Source organism: Chaetodon auriga, chromosome 16, assembly GCF_051107435.1.
Source record: "Chaetodon auriga isolate fChaAug3 chromosome 16, fChaAug3.hap1, whole genome shotgun sequence".
Lineage (NCBI taxonomy): Eukaryota > Metazoa > Chordata > Actinopteri > Chaetodontiformes > Chaetodontidae > Chaetodon > Chaetodon auriga.
The window spans coordinates 21,038,304-21,046,932 of record NC_135089.1 but is presented as its reverse complement, the minus strand read 5'-3'; the positions used below and the strand labels follow the sequence as shown (position 1 = coordinate 21,046,932).

The following is an 8,629-nucleotide window of genomic DNA, read 5'->3' as shown; positions in this document are numbered from 1 at the left end:
ACCCTCCACCCCCCCACCCCCCCAACCCTCTGAAAAAGTTCGCCTCCATTATTTTCTGGACAGGACAGAGGGGACGGCACCTCAAGAAAAATGCGAGAATTATACAAGAAAAAATCATTAATCACTTGTTCTTCTTTAAACACTTCTTCTCCTTCTCCTTCTTCTCTATTGTCTTCCGGCAGCCGCACACAAGTCCCCGTCTGCCAGGAGAGAGAGGGCAAGGAACAGAGACAGACAGAGGAGGAGAAAAAGAAGACGTCTTGGAAGACACTTGGAAGACACCCCCTCCTCCCCCCCCCCCCCCCCCCCCCCCCCCCCCACCACACACACACAAATACACACACATACATACACCTCCCCTTCCCTCCCATCAGCAAGCTATTTTTACACCCCACAAGTATCCTACCATAAGAAAAAAAAAACTTTTTTCTTCCTCATTGGAAAGAAGAAAATCCTTCCATAGAAACTCCAACAATCCAGTCAGAGAGCCCCGCACAAGAAGATGGCCCAGGGGTTGCTCAGAGTGGTGGCTTCTAAGGTAAGAGGCCTGGGAACTTCATTTTGTCTCCCCTTTTCTGTCTTTGGCTCTCTTGCTCCTCTGTCTCTGATGGCTCGTTGGCGTTTTTATGGTTTTATTGCCCCCTGCGCATTTGGCGAGGTCAGGCGAAGGGGGCAGCTTTGATTTTAGCACAGGGACTTTTGGAGCTGCGTGTTTGTGTTGGAAGGTGTATGTGTGTGTGTGTGTGTGTGTGTGTGTGTCTGTGAATGCGTGTGTTTGCATGCATCGTACACGGCTACAGAGGTCGGGTTTGCGTTGTTGTCTTTTCTGTTTTCTCCCGAGTTTGTGCAACTGTTTCCGTTCCCCTCTGCTGGGATGGTGTCCTTTCTGTGCCTGTTTGTCAGTCCAGGCCTGCCGCATCTGTTGTGCGTGCAATGCGTTTATATGCGTCTTTTACGCACGGGGTTTGACTTGATATGTACCAGTCATTTTATTTTATTTTATGTATTTTATTTTATTTATTTATTTTTTTTAGCACTCTTCGGATTCAGCAGAATGTGTATTTTTTTTATTTACTGCCCATGTATGATGCAATTGATTCCAGACTTAAAGCAGCCTCTTAATACTTCAGGAAAATTCTGAAATGATCTAACGAATGTGTGACAGAATGGCCCACGTGAATAATTCCTGGTTCACCCGGAGCTTATTATGCATTTTGTCTTAGCTGTGTTTCTGTGGTTATAAAGTGTTACTGTGGCTAAGGCCTATAGCTTTTAATGAGATACTGTTGCGTGCGTGCGTACGTGTGTGTGTGTGTGTGTGTGTGTGTGTGTGTGTGTGTGTGTGTGTCGGCCAGGTGCAAACAGGCTGTGCAGTAGGGAATATGAATAATACGGCACTCAATTGGGGAGAGGGATGCAGGGGGAGGAGGTAGGGTGAAAAAGAAAAATTAAAAGAACTGGGGGGAACGCTGGTTAATGGATACTCTCTCTGTTGCGCTCCAAAACAATTTACTTGGAAAACAAACGATCGACGAGGCTTTCCAAATGAACTGCGAACGATCGCCGGTCGCCGTGTGCGCTCAGGCCTCCGGTATCTGCTGAGCCGAGCAGTAGCTGCTCCAGGAAGCGCACTCACTCCTGTTTGACCCCTTCAGAAATCAATCTGCCAGGGATTAAAAATAAAAGGGCACCGGTTCTGGTGGAGGGGCTCCGGTCTCTCATGGGATGCCGGCCATGGCGCGATGCGATGCGTGGAGAAGTAAGAGAAACAGATGAGAGAAATATAAGCGGTGGCTATCGAAGGAAAGGCAGAGAGAGAGAGAGAGCAGGAGAGAAAAAAATCGATGGTCATGCAGGGGCAGCGGAATGGCCAAGCTGCGGCCACAGAGGGTTCAACCAGGGGACACGTTTTTCTGACCGATGAGGTCCACTGGCTCTGAAGCCAGAGGCTGACCCGTGGTTATTCCCCCCCCGGACACACACACACACACACACACACACACACACACACACACACACACACACACACACACACCATCTACCCCCACCACTCCTGGTCCCCCTTGACCTCGCAAGGCTTCTGGACCCTCCGATCGCTCGGACGTTCCCAGACCTCCGGAGCCCCCGGGCCACTTAGTCATAACAGGCCGAGTTCAGGACACTGTAACCCGCGGGCACGGCGGCGATATCTCCGCTCCCACACCCAGACAGACAGTTAGACAGACGAAGTAAGCTAAGCACCTGGGCAGAGGTCAGCTACAGGCCACTGCTGACTGATAATAGTTTGATGGGGTTGTGTTGATGAGACTGACTGCTAGGTAAAAAAAAAAAAAAAAGGGGGGGAGGTGGGGGGGGGCGGCGGCATGATATTACAATTATTTGCTCTTTTACTTGTCCCTAATACAAGGAAACTTTTTTCTAAATTCTGCAAGTTTTGATCAGCATGTCATTCAAAATCAGAGCTTTTCAAATTTCATCCTCCGTCTTAATCTAAGGCGTTGGGCGCTCTGATACAAAGCATTGTCAGACATTCTAAGAGTATGATTTGGTATGAAAGGGTCAGCTGGGCCTGTTAGACTGGCTGAAAGAGAGGGAATGTGCAGCCTGATGCTGGACAGTATTTGGACAGGCTGGAACCTTAGTGTAAACACAGCCTGCCCCTCCTGATTTCCTTGCTGAAAAGCTGCTGAGCCGCCCTTTTGCTTGTTCCAGCCCTGTTTGCACAATGTATTCAGGAGGAGGATTTTACACCAGAATATGTTCAATAAAATTCAAGACATTCAAGGCTCTCATTTTGACAAACACATTCACTGAAGCCAGAAACTAAAATAAACTAAGACTGAATGCTGATCGTTTTGTTGTAAAAGTGATTGTGTGCACTTCAGTGAGCTGCAGCCACCATTATTTACTTGCATTGGGTTGGTGGTCATTTTCCAGCCTGGTCATCTGACCTGCAGCTGGGGGGGGGGGGGGGGGGGGGGGTGATGTGTGTGTGTGTGCTGGGGAGCACTGATTTATCAAAGGGAAAATGGAATAAGGGGAAGATGGTCTTGGTTAGTTTGGTTTCATTGTGCTATGAAATGTTCCCATACAGTGCAGGTATTCTCCTTCATTGTCTGATTTACATTACACCATTTATACCATTTTAACAGTCACTCATAAGTCATTCAAATTAATATCAACAGAGATTGTGATGTCATGTGCAGTATGTGCTCTGAAAAAACTCCAATCTGCTTGTAAAATATGCATAATTAATGTTTGAAGTGCAGCTCTGAACCAGCGCACACAGGATGTGGTTCTGTCTTGCTTTAGGGTTCCGTCCGTGGGACTCGTGGTTCTTGGGATCAGACCTGTGACTTTTTGTTGACCTGACTGTCTTCTTAAACTACAGTCTGTTATTTGGCATTGCAGCCATCATAACATAGAGTTGTACATTTTGCATCTTGATGGCAACTCTTTCTCAGTTCTCTTACACTTGATGAAGGAAGAGCTGCATCAGACATGTGGTGCAGCAAAACATACAGTGTCTCATTTAAAGTTTATTCAGAAATGCTGTATGATGTAGTCACGTGCCACAGTGGTTTTTAAAGACACCCCCCAGCTGGATGTTTATCCTTTAGATTACATAGAAGTAATTTCTATGCCATTCTCACCTCAGTCCACTTAGAGCAAATGAGAGGGTAGAGTGTTTCAATGGCATCATTTACCCATAGCAGAAGAGATGAAAGGTCAGAGGTCGCAGCACATGGATTGTTAGAAATCTTTCATGTAAATATGGTGCCTGAGGGTCAGTACCCACTCCAAAATGTAGCTATTTTGATATGACAAAAGCATTGATTTTAGATTTAATATAAGCTTAAATGCATTATATGCGTCAGTATATTACAGTTACCTTAATACTAAAAAACAACCTTAAAATAACTTTGCCCAAGTGCAAGTCGACAGGAAATTATCAAACATCTGTTTTAAATCATCCTATTTGATTCAGTGAAAATTAGGCATGACATGTCAGGCATTTGGTACTAACTTTCAGTACTCAACTATTTTTGGCACTTTTTTCCATTTACGATTTTTCAAGCAGCGGAAAATTGCAGGTTTGACAGCCAACTCCACCTGAACAGTAGACAGGACAGTGATGCATCACAAATGATGTATATGGCAACCAAACAAGTGGGAGATCTAGTAAAGTATTGAAGTGGCCTTGTATTTTTACCCTTGCACTTATTTCCCATATGTGTTTTCCTGGTCTTTGGTTACATGTGACGTGATATACCATTTGCAACATGTCGAACTGAATGCAGACATAACACATAAGAGAGCAAGATAATGAGATGTGTGAAGACGGACATGCACACCAGCATGATGGTGACGCAGCACACCCATGGCGATGGCTGCTTGCTCAGAGAACATTTAACAACCTGTTTAGTCGTGAAGCTGGGGACACTGTGGCATCCCATAGTAAATGTATGGGGTGAAGGTTTGGGTAGTGGATGAGCATGCAAAGTGTTTGGCAGACACTGAAGAACAAATGTTATCATTTAGAAATGCAGACTTGTGAGACGTTTCTGTTCTCTGTGGTCGAACCTGACAGCTGTAATGCTTCATAATAGGGCGCAATACATCAATAAAAGAGCTGCAGGTTTCAAAGCAAAACAAAAAAAACATTGTTGCAGAAAATGCATTCAATGTATTTGTGAGACATAATGCATTTTGGAGAGAAATGTTGCATTCAGGTGACATGAATATTTGGCATACCACAGGGTAATGAAAACGGAACCCAGCAGTATTAATGCTGTAGTTCCACTGCTCATTGATTTACACAGAAATGCTGTGAAGTAGTTTGTAAAGTTTCTTGGTATAAAACCTTGAATGGAGTAAATCTAATTTCTGCCCCGAGCTCATGCTGGTTCATTAAAACTCACTTGTTAAATTAAAAGTCCTGCTGCTCTGCTACTGCATGCATAAATGCCCACTGAGCTCTTATTTAGTGAAACTAGACATTCGTTTTTGTGATTTTCAGTCTGTTTCTGCCCCTGGATGTTGGTCGGCGTTGGTTTTTCTGCAGCTTTTATCGTTTGTCCTGGTGCTTCTCTCCATCTAAAAAGAGATTTGTTTTTGTAATCTCAGTGGGATTAGCAGTTAAATAACTGTGAAGTAAAAGCATGAAACACCAAGGGGTCAGGCAGGCAGATGTGAGCCAGCTCTCACTCTGCCCTGTAGTTTACAGAGAAGCTGTTTTTCAGTGTGCTGTCACTGAGATGTTTGGACCAGCTGATGGAGCTGATGTTTCAACAGCAGCTTTACACAGGAAGCTGCAGGCTTTCAGGCTCCACAACACACACACTTTCACACGTGCACACCTACACATGTGACATGCACGTTCAAGTCACCATCACCAAATATGTCTCCACTATGTGTGTTTGCGCGCTCGCACGAGTTCACATGGGTCACTGATCATCACGGACTGGCACACACTCACAGGAACCCACTCAACCCAAAAACAACAGTTACACCAACTTCTCTCTCTCTCTCTCTCTCTCTCTCTCTCTCTCTCTCTCTCTCTCTCTCTCTCTCTCTCTCCCTCTCTCTCTCTCTCTCTCTCTCTCTCTCTCTCTGGCTCGGGGAGTCTCGCGGTGGTTTGCTAATTGCCAGACAAATCGCCAGCGCGTTTTTTTTTTTCTTTTTTTTTTTTCTTCTCTGGTTGCTGCCGCGTTGCCCGAGAAATTTATTATTCTGGAGAGCGCGAGGAGCCGAGGAGGTCACGGTGCAGGCGCGCGGGCTGCAGGAGGAGGTCGTCACGAGAGATATATGGCTGCCAGGCTTCTACTACTGCACAGGCTGTGTGTGTGCGCGCGCGCGTGTGTGTTTGTGTGTGTCAGCGAGAGCGCGTGCGAGCCATTTAAAAGTAGACATGTATTAAGTATTAAAAAGAGAGAGCCAAATAATGGCTGCCAAGTTGCAACACACACACTATTTCTTTTTATAGGCCGGCCTCTTGTAGTGTAATGCTGCAGCAATGTCCCTTTGGAGAGACAGTAGGTTTTACGAATTAACGACGGTTGTCTTAAATGATTAATTAAAAAGTCGGACACATATGATCAAATCAGTATCCTCAATCAAGAAGAACCAGGCAAAGCGACACTATGAATTCCTTGGTACATATCCTTCGCTTAGATTTTTTATTTACAATAGGAAGCAGACTCCTCCAGTAGACCTCCTCTTTCTTGAAGACGCCCACAGCATCTGAGACAAAACCATGAATTGTAACACTGTTACAGCAGGTTTACTCATGGAAACAAACTGCCAAGCAAATAAGTCATACCTGTGTCAATTTATAATCCCTCTATTCAGTTCCCTTTCCTGTGACTCTGCTGTTTCGGTGATGCTGCGTTCAGTGGATGGAGACGTGCAGGCCTACACGGTGATGAGCCTACCGTTGTGTGTTACAGCAGCGCTCATATCCGTTAGATGTGAGTGATAAATAGGTCTCTGTGGCCTGTATGACTAATGGCGGAGCATTAGGCCATGAGCGTATTGATAGTAAAGTATTAAACAACCCCTCTTTACCTTTTCCTTGTGACAACGACGCGCTAACTGCTCTTATGTCATGCACAATAACATCCTGTGGAAGCAGCTCTGACACACACCTCTCACGTTTGTCTGCAGCGATTGCGCCGCACGTCACGAAAGAAGAGGAAGAAAAATTAAAAATCAAAATACTGTTTCTTCCACTCACGAATGTTAGATTGCAATGCATCAATAGAATATAACATTAATTTGGTGCATGACTTAGTTTTTTATCCCGCGTGACCTTTCGATTGATGAGGTTTCACCAAATGAAAAACTTTCATTTAAGGACCAAAAAGGAATGTTGCTTCTTCAATTCTGCCCAACTTGTCGTGTATTCAGCAGTCTTTATGTTAAATAGAGAAATCTGTTGGCGTTGAATGTGGTTGCAAAAGGAGAGTTTGCTGCAAAACGTTTATTTTAGTATGGACCCAGCAGTGCTTTAAAGCCAGCAGTAAAGATCACGCAGCAATTAACGCTACAGTTTATATCACCCCTAATCTATAAGTGCATACCCATTAGTATTAAGATAAAATACTCAAAAGCACGAGGCTCGGATTGTTGGCTGTGATCTGGGATGTGAAGCACACAAAATCACTCCATTCAACGGCCAACATAATAAGCTTAATGGTAAAAATGTAAAACATATTAAGTGTAATGGCTGTACACTGTAACTCAGCACGCATCTGACCAGGCTTTCTGAAGCTGACAATAGAGGAAGTTTGAACATTGCTCCAAAGTCATTGATCCTGTCATGTCTGACAACAAAACAGTCACCACAGCCTATTAAAATGCACTATAGCTGCTTTTTAATGTACGGACGGACGAGTTTCAAAAATGAAGTGAATATCAATTATGGATTCCTGTTTCCTTCATAATAATGACACAACAGTGATGAGCGCGTTCACTCTCACAGATAATAATAATAATAAATAACAAAAACAATGAACCACTCATATGTTATTAGTTATTGATTCTGATTGGCCCTTAACATTTTTTTTTTTTTTTTTTTTTTTTTTTTTTTTTTAAGATTATGGGGTTATACCAACCAAGCCACTAGATCTCTGGTGCAAGCCCATAACAGGGGGAAGACCTCACGTCTCGCGCAGGAGAAGAATATATTTCAAAAACCGGTTGTGCGCGTGCTGCCGTCTTGAGACAGATTTACGAGCCGCAGTAAAAGGCGAGATGTCGGTGCTTGGTAAATCAATCTCTCTCTCTCTCTCTCTCTCTCTCTCTCTCTCTCTCTCTCTCTCTCTGTCTTTCTTTCTTGCACGCGTTCGGATCAGGTTAGCCTCAATAATAATAATAATAATAATAATAATGATAACAATAATAACTCTAACTTTATTGTGGTCTAATGTATAACTGCTTAATCACGTCTTGGACACTTTAATTTTACGGCCATTCTACATCTTAACAAAGAGACATTTTCAGTTTCTCCTTTTATTCAAAGCTTAGTTAATCATTAACGAGGAGGAAGAATCTACCTGTCTTAATCCATCACGGACCAAGAGACCCCCAAGATCTCAAAGAACTCCAACATTACTTCAGTTAGTGGCCTTGCTATTATTCCGCGCCTGGTTATTAAATGTTAAATAACTGTTTATAACATTTTGGAAAAAAACATGGGTTGTTTTCTGTAAATATACGAATTACTAGTAGTTCACAAATTATTTTAGAGATATCCTTCTCGTTCTCATTTCGTGATATTGAACTATTTAAATGCAAGCAATCGTTATAAAGTAACCAAGTCCATCCTCTCACAAAGACATTCCTGTCTGCTGCCTGCTGTCAGACGGAGCTGTGGCGGTAGTCCACCATCACTAAACCCAGAATTCTGTTTCAGCTGCAGCGTTACAGCAGTTTAAAGGGTTGACTCTACAACGCCCACCCATCCTGACCCATCATAATTCGGATGTTTAGTCTTGACTTTTTTTTTTTTTTTTTTTTTTTTTTTTCTTCATGTAATAGCTTTGCATGCGGCTGTGCCAAGTTTACAGAGCTGGTTTGTATTGTTGTTGTCAGGCCGGCCCAGGTCTCTGCTGCTACTTATCTTAGC

The 8,629-nt window shown here is 43.7% G+C and overlaps 1 protein-coding gene across 1 annotated transcript in view; it reads left to right on the top strand.

Annotated features, from left to right (window-relative positions):
• The first annotated feature begins 469 nt into the window (after positions 1-469).
• The window catches only part of hoxb3a (homeobox B3a), a 40,115-nt gene continuing 31,955 nt past the window's right edge, over positions 470-8,629 (top strand). The window contains exon 1 of the mRNA XM_076752312.1: positions 470-538. The gene's annotated coding sequence lies outside the window, so the exon portion shown is untranslated. The remainder of the gene's footprint in view (positions 539-8,629) is intronic.